Source organism: Odocoileus virginianus, chromosome 12 (assembly GCF_023699985.2).
Source record: "Odocoileus virginianus isolate 20LAN1187 ecotype Illinois chromosome 12, Ovbor_1.2, whole genome shotgun sequence".
Lineage (NCBI taxonomy): Eukaryota > Metazoa > Chordata > Mammalia > Artiodactyla > Cervidae > Odocoileus > Odocoileus virginianus.
Window position 1 is genome coordinate 46,147,838 of NC_069685.1, and position 12,629 is coordinate 46,160,466.

Genomic DNA, 12,629 nt, shown 5'->3' on the forward strand with positions numbered 1-12,629 from the left:
CAGAAAGATAAAGACCATTACAGTATACTAACACATATATATGGACTTTAGAAAGATGGTAACGATAACCCTATATGCAAAACAGAAAAAGAGACTCAGATGAATGGAACAGACTTGTGGACTCTGGGAGAAGGCGAGGGTGGGATGTTTCAGGAGAACAGCATTGAAACATGTATATTATCTAGGGTGAAACAGATCACCAGCCCAGGTTGGGTGCATGAGATAAGTGCTCGGGCCTGGTGCACTGGGAAGACCCAGAGGGATCGGGTGGAGAGGGAGGTGGGAGGGGGGACTGGGATGAGGAATACATGTAAATCCATGGCTAATTCATATCAATGTATAACAAAAACTACTGTAATGATGTAAAGTAATTAGCCTCCAACTAATAAAAATTAAAAAAAAAATTATTTATTATTTAGTTTTATTTTTGGCTGTGCTGGGTTTTCGTTGCTACGTGTGAGTTTTCTCCAGTTGCGATGCACAGGCTTCTCAAGGCAGCGGCTTCTCTTGATGCGGATCACAGGCTGTAGGTGTGTGGGCTTCAGCAGCTGTGGTACACCAGTTCAGCTGTCGTGGCATGTGAGATCTTCCTGGATCAGAGATCAAACCCATGTCTCTTGCACTGGCAGGTGGATTCTTAACCACTAGACCACCAGAGAAATCCTAATTGTCTCTATTCTTAAATGACTAAGATTATGCTGTTACACTTTAGATGGAAATAAAGCATTTAAAATGAATAATAACACAATAGAAGCAGACTCACAGATATAAAGAACAAACTAGTGATTACAAATGGGAAAGGGGAGAGGTGAGGGGGATATAAAGTTTGGGAGATGGGAGTACAAACTCTTGGGCGTAAAATAGGTTCAGGGATGTATATACAACATGGGGAATGTAGCCAATATTTTATAATAGCTGTAAATGGAAAGTAATTTTTAAAATTGCATAAACATTTTAAAAGTTAAAGAACCACAAAAATTATCCTCTAATAATGTAAAAAAAGAATGACTATTGAGTTTATTTATTTTAGGGGAAACATTATTTTAGTACTGTTATTGTATTGCCTTTTTAAAAAATATAAATATTTGTTGTTCACTTGCTAAGTCATGTCCAACTCTTTGTGATCCCATGGACTGCAGTGTGCCAGGCTTCTGTTTCTCTACTGTCTCCTGGAGTTTGCTCACACTCATGTCCGTTGAGTTGGAGACACCATCCAACTATTTTATCCTCTGCCACCCCTGTCTCCTCCTGCCCTCAATCTTTCCCAGCATGAGGGGCTTTTCCAATGAGTTGACTTTTTGCATCCGATGGCCAAAGTATAGCAGTTTCAGCTTCAGCATCAGTTCTTCCAATGAATATTCAAGGTTGATTTATTTTTTTTATGATTTCCTGTTATTCTATTGCAGTTTTAAAAAATATAAATATAGATTCAGTTTTAATTAGAAAGACGGATGCGGAAACTGTTTAGGCCAGCAGCAAAGAGCTAGTTTTTACTCTGGTGTTGGGGTTAACACAAGGTAGGTAACTCATTCACCATTCCGGGCAGATCTATTCCCTACCTTAGTTTTAGGAGCAGAAATCCTCATAGTTGTCTGTGTCCAGGGGCTCTTGCAGCTGCTGTTTATGCTAATTCCTGCTTACCTGCAAATATGCCTGTGGATGTTTTGTGCCTCTCCAGGCTATGGAGGAATAATTCCCATCCTTGAAGGTAAGCTTCTATTTTAGCCCTATTGTGCACAGTCGGGTTACACAGAGACTCAAGAGGGACGAGCTGGTCTTAGGCCTGAGGGGTGTGTGTTGTGTAGCTTCTTCCATCAGCCCCCAGTCATATTTGGAAAGGTTTTCCCTAGACTCAGATAAAATAGAAATCCGTTTATCATTACATTTTCTTTCCTTTCTCTATTCCTTTCTTGCTCTTTCTTTCTTTCCTCTTTCCCTCCTTCCATTCCTCTTTCTTTCCCTCCTCCCTCCCTCCCTCCCTTTTCTTTCATTTTATTTAGTTCTCATTCATTTGGAAGTTTGTCTTCCGTATGGTGTCAGGAATGGATCTAACTATATGGTCTCTGACTGCATGACTACTCATTTATTCCAACACCATTTTTTTTAAAGACTATGTTGCCCCCATGTTTTGAAATGTCATGTTAACCGTAGACTATATATTTACATGCCTTTAGGTCTATTCAGAACTTCCTATTCCAGTCCACTGATCTGGCAACTCATGTACTAATGCCAGCCACTCACTGCTCTTGTTTATTTATTTATTTTGATATTTGGTAAGTCTAATTGCCTCTCAGACTTACTTTTCAGTAATATCTTCCCAGCTATTCTTGTGTGTTTACTTTCTATATTAAAGTAACGTCAGTTTGTGTCAGTCCAAAAAAAGTATTAAAACTTCAGTGACTTAAAATATTGATGATCTTGAAATGTCCTACTTAGAAAAAGGGAGACCATACAATGTTCAAGTTTATTTTTGTCTTGAGAGTTTTATAGATTTTTTTGCAGGTTGGTTTTGCACATTTCTGCTTACGTTTATCCCAAAATACTTATCTACTTTGTTGCTATTGAAAATGAGATCCACAGGTTCCTTGCATCATCTAACTAGTTATTACAGATGCATATAAATGCTATTAATTTTTGTAACTTAATTTTATATTTTGCAGGGTTCTTACAGAGTTTGAGTTAGTGTCATCATTGGCTCTCTAGGTTTATGGTGAGGTCCTCTGCAAATAGAGACAGTTTTATTTTTTCTGTCTGATTTGTATACCCTTGATTGTTTCATGTAGTCTGTCTTAACTAGTATCTCAAGGCTATCTTTAAATAATATGGAAATGGTGGACCTTCTTGCATTGCTCGTGATCTCAGTGGAAATCTTTCTAAGGTTCCCCCATTTTATAAATTATTGGCTTTACTATTGAGGTCTACATCCACCATTTTTACTTTCTTGACATTAGGAATGTGCCAATGTTCTGTGAAGCATCTATGGAAATAACCACTGTCTATTTTTCCTCCCCTTCTTCCCTCCACCACACAGAAAGGATGAAGAGCAAGGGAATTCATGGGGGAAGGAGCTGAGTGTCTAGGTGGGCTGGAATCTCTGGGTCTGAGAGCTCCAAAAGGCAGGAGTGACCTCTGAACTGTCTGTGCTGAGAGACTTCCCAGAATGCAACCTGCCAAGGAAACATTCAAATAAAGATGTTCTGCTGCCATCTTGGGAATGCTGTTTCTTTGATCAGTCCAGAAATTCTTGCAACTTGCCATCTCCTCCCTTCTCCAGCATCTTTTATGCTCCTGAAGTGGTTGAAAGGCTTTAAGAACCATTGAATAGCTAACTGTTCAGATACTCCTTTGAAAATCTGCTTTCTGATCTGTGGCCTTACTTTGGAAATCTTGATGTTTTGGTCAACACTTCCTGCTTCACACATGTTGAACATCTTCTGTAGATAGTGGTGTGACATCATAAGGGCAAGTGTTTTGACAGGATTAATACCTAAGCCATGGGTGAGTGAGGTGTGAGCATGCAATCGCATCAAATCTTCCCAACGAGGAAATCTATTAACACAGCAGTTCCCAACCATTTTGGCACCAGGGACTGGTTTTGTGGAAGACAATTTTTCCATGGACTGGGGTGGTAGGGGGATGGCTTGGGGATGATTCTAGCACTTTACATTTATTGTGAATTTTATTTCTGTTATTATTACATTGTGATATATAATTGTACCATAATGCAGAATCAGTGGGAGCCCTAAGCTTGTTTTCCTGCAACTAAACTGTCCCATCTGGGAGTGATGGGGGACAGTGACACCTGAAGTGTGGTTGCTTATATCCAGCCTACTCCCTAATCTCATTTTGGTTGTTGCTGCTGCTGCTAAGTTGTGTCAGTCATGTCCGACTCTTTGCAACCCCATAGATGGCAGCCCACCAGGCTCCTCTGTCCATGGGATTTTCCGGGCAAGAGTACTGGAGTGGGTTATCATTGCCTTCTCCCATTTTGGTTGCTATCACTGCGGAAAATTCTGCTTCACGAAGAAAGGATGTTGGAAGTGGAAGCAGACTTTTTAGTGCTTTTGTGGCAATCTCAGGATATTCTGCCTTGACTTCCATCCAGAAGATATGGAGATTTGAAGTAGTCTTAAAATTTTAAGGCCATGATCATTTGCAATCTCAAGTCATAAAATGAGTGATGGGAAGGGGCTGTAAATACAGGCGAAGCTTCACTTGCTCACTTGCTGCTCACCTCCTACTGTGTGGCCCAGTTCCTAACAGGCTACAGACTGGTATCCTGGGGTTTGGGAACCCCTATACTAACACGTGCTGAGGTTATAGAGTGTGTGTGTGTCATGCTAAATCACTTCAATCATGTCTGACTCTTTGTAACCCCATGGGCTGGAGTCTGCCAGGCTCCTCTGTCTATGGGATTCTCCAGGCAAGAATACTGGAGTGGAATGCCATTTCTTTCTCTAGGGGATCTTCCTCACCCAGCGGTCGACCCCGCATCTCTTATGTCTCCTGTGTTGTTGGCAGGTTCTTTACCACTAGCATGATCTGGGAAGCCTGAGATTATAGAGGCTAAGTATTAAAATGGAAAGGAAGAAACATCAAGGCAATCTGGAATGCTTGTAAATTCTCCACCATCTCTCATTGACAGCTAAGGACTTGATAGTTGTCCTAATAGAATAAGGATTTGGACCTTTAAATGTCTGCTTTGAATCTTTGGGTTTTCCACTTTATTTTGTCTCAGTGGTTTCCATCTTCTACGGGTATTATTACTACAGAGAACAATGTTATGTATATGAAAAACCTGTGTACTGCATACTTTAAGGATATCTTAAGAGGTGTTCAAAGGCCATTTTCTACAGGAGATTTCCACTAGGTTTCTGAATTTACAAGCCTCACACCAGCATTAGATATGACCTGTTGAGTAAGTGCAGGAAACATCATGGAAGAAACAGAACTATATAAAGTGCCATTTCTGCACCCAAAGGGTTTTTGTGTGAACAGAGGAGTTGAGTGATCATTTTAAAGGGTTTTATGCTGGTAACTTGTCTAAAGTGACTTTTCGGGGCTGATGCCGATGGAGATGTCGATGTGACTGGAGGTGGTGTTGGTGCTGCTGCTGCTAAGTCGCTTCAGTCGTGTCCGACTCTGTGCGACCCCATAGACGGCAGCCCACCAGGCTCCACAGTCCCTGGGATTCTCCAGGCAAGAATACTGGAGTGGGTTGCCATTTCCTTCTCCAATGCATGAAAGTGAAAAATGAAAGTGAAGTTGCTCTGTCGTGTCCGACTCTTCGTGACCGCATGGACTGTAACCCAACAGGCTCCTCCAGCCATGGGATTTTCCAGGCAAGAGTACTGGAGTGGGGTGCCATTGCCTTCCCCACTGGAGGCAGTGGGCAGAGGGTGAAGAGGAGATGGAGGTTCAGGATGGGAGGCAGACTGGTGGATTATGGCCAGGTGTGTGCACTTTACTGTAAGTGAAAGTGAGTGATTCCTGGAGAGTTTTAAGCAAAGAAAGACAATATATGACTTACGTTTTAAATAGATCACTCTGGCTGCTCCCTGGAGAATGGATTAAGAGAGAAATATTAGTGAACAGGTGAGTTTGTTGAAAGCCTATATTATTCAGCCTTTGGCCTGAATTCAAGTCAGTCCTGTGCTGATTTTTAATCTCTGCCTTCCACTCCCCTTCTTGGGCTATTGACAGTAGGAAGCAGTTGTCAAGGATGCGACTTTTTAAAAGAAACTTCTATTGAAGTATAGCTGATTTACAATGCCATATTAATTTCTTCTGTACTGCAAAATGATATATTTATATATCACAAAGTGTATACATATATATAGAAAAGTATATATATATATATTTCATATTCTTTTAATGATGGTTTTCCACAAGATATGGGACCAGGGATATAGTTCCCTGTGCTATAGAGATGGATGCAAATATATCCATCCTACACATACTAGTTTACATCTGCTAATGCCCATCTCCCAGCCCTTACCTCCCTCATCTCCTTCCCCTTGGCAACCACAAATCTTTTCTCTTTACCTGAGTCTGTTTCTGTTTTGCAGATATATTCATTTGTGTCATATTTTAGATTCCTCATATAAGTGATATCATATGGTATTTGTTTTTCTCTGACTTACTTCAGTATGATAATCTTTAGGTCCATCCATGTTGCTGCAAATGGCATTGTTTTATTCTTTTTATGGTTGAGTAATATTCCATTGTGTGTGTGTGTGTGTGTGTATACACACACAATGGAATATTATATGAGGTATTGATATATATGTGTGTGTGTGTGTGTGTGTATATATCATGTCTTTATCTAAGGATGTGACTTTTAATCCCAATAAGATAGATACACTAATCAGCATGTAGGATTGAATATCCCACCTCCAGGAAAAATGAACAACAGGACATATTTCAGTCTCCAAGCTGTCAACATGACTGTAGGGCAAATTATTTTCTCAGATATGAATGAAATATTCATAAACTAATTTCTGAAGTTGGAAATCTGTACTCAGTTACTAGACTCACAACAAACACTCATGAGAAAAGATATATGAATATGACTTGGGAAAAAGTGCTTGGTTTCTGTCTGCTTTTCATTGGCCAAATAAGAGATGGGCATTTCTGTGAGATGGGCATTCAAAGAAATTTACGTGCATTGCTATAAACCTGTAGGCTACATATGTGCTGCACTGTCTATCCCAGTCAAAGCAACAGGAACAACAAAAAAGGGAGGGATTCTAGAAATTGAATCAACCAAACTTAGCAACACCAAATCTCAGTAACAAACTAATCTTCAGAGATATCTGGGCATGGAAACAATGCTCAAGAGAGAAAGCTTTATCTGTTATTTAGCTAGCTTTACGAAAGAATCCCAGAAATGCAAATAGCTCTTCAAACTTCTTGAAAATTTTACCAGCACACATCTTTAATTGAACTATAGTTGATTCACAATGTGTTAATTTCTTCTTTATAGTAAAGAGATTCAGTTATATATACATGAGTACAGTAAATATATATGTGTGTATGTATGTGTGTATATATATGCCGTGCCATACTCAGTTGCTTCTGCTGCTGCTTCTAAGTCACTTCAGTCGTGTCCGACTCTGTGCGACCCTATAGACGGCAGCCCACCAGGCTCCTTCGTCCCTGGGATTCTCCAGGCAAGAATACTGGAGTGGGTTGCCATTTCCTTCTCCAGTGCATGAAAGTGAAAAGTGAAAGTGAAGTGACTCAGTTGCTTCAACCATATCTAACTCTTTGCGACCCCATGGACTACAGCCCAGCAGGCTCTTTAGTCTATGGGATTTTCAGGCAAGAATACTGGAATGGGTTGACAGATATATATATATGTATAGAATCCACTTGTAACACAGGAGATATCAATTCTATCCCTGGATCAAGACGATCCCCTGGACAAGGAAAGAACAACCCACTCCAGTATTCTTGCCTGGGAAATCCCATGGACAGAGAATCTTGGAGGACTATACTCTTGGGGTCACAAAACTCAGACACGATTTAGAGACTATATATATATACACACACACACACACACACACATATATATATATATAATTCTTTTATATATATATGCATTCTTTTTAAAAATATTCTTTTCCATTAGAGTTTATTATAGGATATTGAGTATAGTTCTTGGTGCTGTATAGTAGAACCTTGTTATTTATCCATTCTATATATAAAAGTTTATATCTGCTGACCCCACTCTGGCCCTCTCCCAACTCACTCCCTATGTAAGTGAAATCATATGTTGTCTTTCTCTTTCTGACTTACTTCACTTAGTATGATAATCTCTAGCTGCATTCATGAATGCATTCATGCATTCACAAACAGCGGTCTTTCATTCTTTTTTTCTGGCTGAATAATAGTCCATTGTATATATGTGCCATATCTTCTTTACCCACTAATCTGTCAATGGATATTTAGGCTGATTTCAAGTCTTAGCTATTGTGAATAGTGCTGTAGTGAACATAGGGGGGCAGGTATCTTTTTAATAATACTTTTGTCTGGATATATGCCCAGGAGTGTGATTGTCAGATCATAAGGTAATTCTATTTTTAGTTTTTTGAGGAACCTCCATACTGTTTTTCACAGTGGCTGTAACCAACTTATATTCCCGCCAACAGCCAACACACAAGTCTTTTGAGACTAGCTGACCCTCCAGCCCAGCAACCTGGGCTAATTTCCTAACATCAGAACTTGCACTTATGGGATATTCTTGCTTCATTTATTCATGCAGCAGCTTATGGAGAATTATTTGTCTTGGAACATGTGTCCTTTGTACTGTATCTCTCAGAGAGTGAAACTTGAATATTATATTCATCAGATGATTTTCCAATGTCCCTGGCATATCACACTCCTGTCTCTTGTTAACTTTTTCCTGAGTGCTTTCTTCTATGTGTGGCTGTCACTTTGAAGGTGTTTCAAAGCTATCAGCAGAAGAATGGTAATTCTAACAGGTGCAGAAATTGCCCGCTTGGGACCAACTGTATTAGAGTTACAGAGTCTTGCATTGTTCTTGAAATACATTTGTACTTAACTCATGCCATGTGCATCTGTGCATGGTTGGCAAATTTGCACTTAGAAATGGATATTTAGAACAGAACATTGAGTAGCTAAGCAGTCTCCTAAATTTATCCTTTGGAACTTTCCCCTGGGGACCATGAGAATTTCTAAATTGAGAAAAGGTGGCAAGCTAATAGCATTGGAAACTTGAATTCAGGGAATTCAGAGAAGATTCCAAAGGCAAACGAAATGTTGTCACTACAGTTTGCAGGAGGCCGAAATGGGTGATTTCTCCATGAGCAAAAATCAAGTTATTGGTGCCCTGAGGGTATGTCTGAAAATAAAGTAAGAATTTCTGATCTAATACAGAAAATGTCCATGTAGACATACAGCACAGATTTTAGTTCTGTTGGCTCAGTCTTGTGACTATGTATATACGATTTTCTTTGTATAGGCTTTTCAGATTGCTTAGTAATAAAGAGTTGTCTGATGTTATACAATTTAAAGTGTTTTCATATGATATTTTCTCAGATTCTGCCCTAATTTTTAAGCATTTCAATTATGGAAAGTCTCAAATGCTAAGGTTTCCCAAGTTGGATTAAGAGTTTCCATTTTGGTTTTTTTTTTTTTAATTCCTGTTTCATTATAGATTTGATGTAGAACCTGAAAATAGTAAAACTATTTTTCTGATTCACACCCATTCTCTGTCTGCTTACCCATACTTTCCCCACCATATTCTTCCTCCCTAAAGACCTAAACAAGGAAAAAGACTTTCTAATATCGTCCAATTCCTTCCAATATAAAGGAGTATGCCTTTAGAAAGATGCAGTTTCCACCGTGATCACCTTTAATTCTTAGAATAACCCATTGATTGGTGCTGATTTCATTGTTCCTATTATTATTATTTTCTTGTATTATTTTACTAATTTGGAAACTGCAGTCTAGAGAAATCAGACTTTGCTGACCATCATTTTAGTGGGTTGAAGTAGGTCCCTCGAAATAAATGCTGAAGTCCTATCACTAGTACCTGTAAACTTAACCTTCCTTGGAAATATTGTCTTTGAAAATACAACAGAGTTCAGAGGAAGTGATTAGGGAGCCCCTTAAACTAATCGGAGGCTTCCCAGGTGACTCAGTGGTAAAGAATCCACCTGACAATGTGGGAGACTCAGGTTCGATCCCTGCGTGGGGAAGACCCCCTGGAGAAGGAAATGGCAACCCCCTCCAGTATTGTTGCCTGGGAAATCCCATGGACAGAGGAGCCTGGTGGACTATAGTCCATGGGGTTGCAAAGAGTCAGTCATGACTTAGCAGCTAACAGCAACTAAACTTATCTGACTGGAGCCCTTGGAAGAAGGGTGGGATTAGGCTCTGGGACATAGATGCACCAATAGAAGAGAATCTGGAGCCTTTAGAAATCTTGAGCATTTGGTTCCTTCCAACCTTTAAATCCCATCATGCATTTCCCCCCTGTTCTCATCATGTTCTTGTCACAGGGCCCTTCATATCTCTGCCTCAGAGAGACTGGATTTGTTTCCATTTCAGGGCCTTTGTCTCACTGACCTGTCTCATTCTTATGGAATGATCTGACAGTCCATCTTATTTTTGCTGGCCCCCAATCTTCATTTAGATCTCAGTCCAAGACCCCCCATTTGGAGATTTTTTAAATGACCTCTGAAGACCATTTTCCTTTCTTTCTTTTTAAAAATATTTATTTATTTGGTTAATTGCAGCTCACAGGATCTTTGATCTTCATTGCTCCACATGGGATATTTAGTTGTGGCATGTGAGATCCAGTTTCCTGACCAGGGGTCAAACCCCAGGCCCCCTGCATTGGGAGTGTGGAGTCTTAGCCACTGGACCATCAGGAAAGTCCCCTAAATTGTATTTCCTACTCATCATCTCACTCTCCTTCACACTCACAGCATTATGGTCCATGGAATACTTATTTTTCCCCCAAACTTTTGAGTCATATGTGCCTCCAATAAAATACAAATTTTATCTGACCTTGGTCACCTGAATATTCTTAAAAATCTAGAAAATAGCTGGCCCGTAGTAGAGTCTCAAGAAGCGCCTGTGGGAATGATAAAGTGATCTTCATACTCAGAAATATTCTACAGCAACAAGAAAACTTATCCACAACTCCATGTACCATAATTGTTACCAAATTAAGTTGTATGGATCCTGCTTGGCACTAGTCCAACTGAGGCTTTTTAAAACTTTTTCCATTAGGTTTTGAGCAGCCAAATAGTGAATCAGAAGCGTGAGCTTTATTCAGTGGTAGAAGAATGGAGAAGGAGAGCTAAGTTCACAGATCAGCTTCTCACCCACCTGGAGAGGGATTTAATTTTAGAAAGTAAAGACAAAGAGAGGAGGCATGAGGCTAGGGATGGGGAGGCATATGCATTAGTCTACCAACGGAGGGGCAGGGCTTCTCAAGGGAGAAGAGTGCCACCCCTCTTTTGTCCTCTTTCCCTCCTTCATGTCCAACCCTGCCTGCTGGTAGCTGTGTCATTTAATATGCTAATATAGTCAAATAAGCATATAATGAGACAGGATATGTTGGAAGTCAGATTCAGTGCCATCTTGGCCCCAGCTGGTTCCATTTGGGTACTTTTGTTTGTTGGTTGATAGCCTTCTTTATTAACTCTGGACCCTAGAACTTAAAGACTTATGCTAACTTCTGTTAGAGATGGAGGTTGATAGGCTTTGAGGAAAAATCTGCAGTAGCTCTGGTAACATAATGTTTTGCAAAAGAAGCCAGATATATTCAGAAACACAGGCTGCCAATCTTTCAGACATCACAGGTTTGCTTAAGAAGTCAACGAAAAAGCAAACTACATACTTGTATGATTCTAATTCTATAAAGTACAGATACAGGTAAATCAATCCATTTTCCTGTTAGAAGTGAGGGCGGTGGTTGTCTTTAAGTAGGTGGTAACAGGAAGGGAGGGAGCATGGGCCACCCAGGCTGGTCACATGCTGTTTCTTGAGCTGGGAGCTGGTCTCACGGGTGTAATGATATTCTGAGTATTCATCATGCTCTAAACACCTACATTATGGTTTAATTGAGTTGACCTTCATTTAATAGTGAATTTGCTGCTTAACTTTTGTTTTGGGTTGTTTGATTTTTGCCTTCTATGTCCAAATTTTTCACACACACACATGGACACAGATACAAAGCAGACAGAGCATTCTGCTGGCTCGGGAAAGACTGGGAAGCGCTCTCCTTCCTAACAGTGTCGTAGGGTATAAGATGTCCCCAAGAATCTCCCTGCATCTCTCAGGAGCCCTCAGTTCCTTGTCTGAAAACTCAAGAAAGATGGCATGGAGCCAGTCTTAGGAAAAGAGTGGGTGGCCCCTATGAAGAGGCCTATAGAGAGACTATATAGAGACTCGAGGTTTTTTTTTTTATTTTTTTTATTTTTTTTATTTTTTTGAGACTCTAGGTTTTATCTAGTTTGCTGCCACAAGTCTGCTGTTTTCCAGGGGTTGTTAATCCATAGATCAAGGGGACAATTATAGGACAATTTCTGCACAGGGTAAAATGAGTAGATATCAAGAAACACTCTTAATGGTACTTTTGGAGGGGCAAATGTATTCAAATGTATGCAAATCCCAGAAATTCTACCTCTAGAAATTATCCTAGGGAATAATTGGACATATGTTCAAAGATATTGTGAATGATGTAATTATCAATGACTATGAAACTCGTCAGAAGTCCCAAGATTATGAAATCAGATACATAAAATACACTGTTTTCAACTGAATTCAGTGAAGACATTAAAACTGATGCTATAGAAAAAAATACATAATACATTGTACAGCTTCATGATACAGTAAGTGAAAACAGTAGGCTGTAATTATACACATACAGTAAATAAAGAAATATATGTATTCTTTTTTTAAAATTTATTTTAGTTGGAAGATAATTGCTTTACAATTTTGTGTCAATTTCTGCTGTATAGCAATGTGAATTAGTCATAAGTGCGCATATATCCCCTCATTCTTGAACCTCCCTGCCACCCCCCACCCATGCATTCTAGTGGAATGAACCTGGATAGCCTGTTATACAGAGTGAAGTAAGAAAGAGAAAA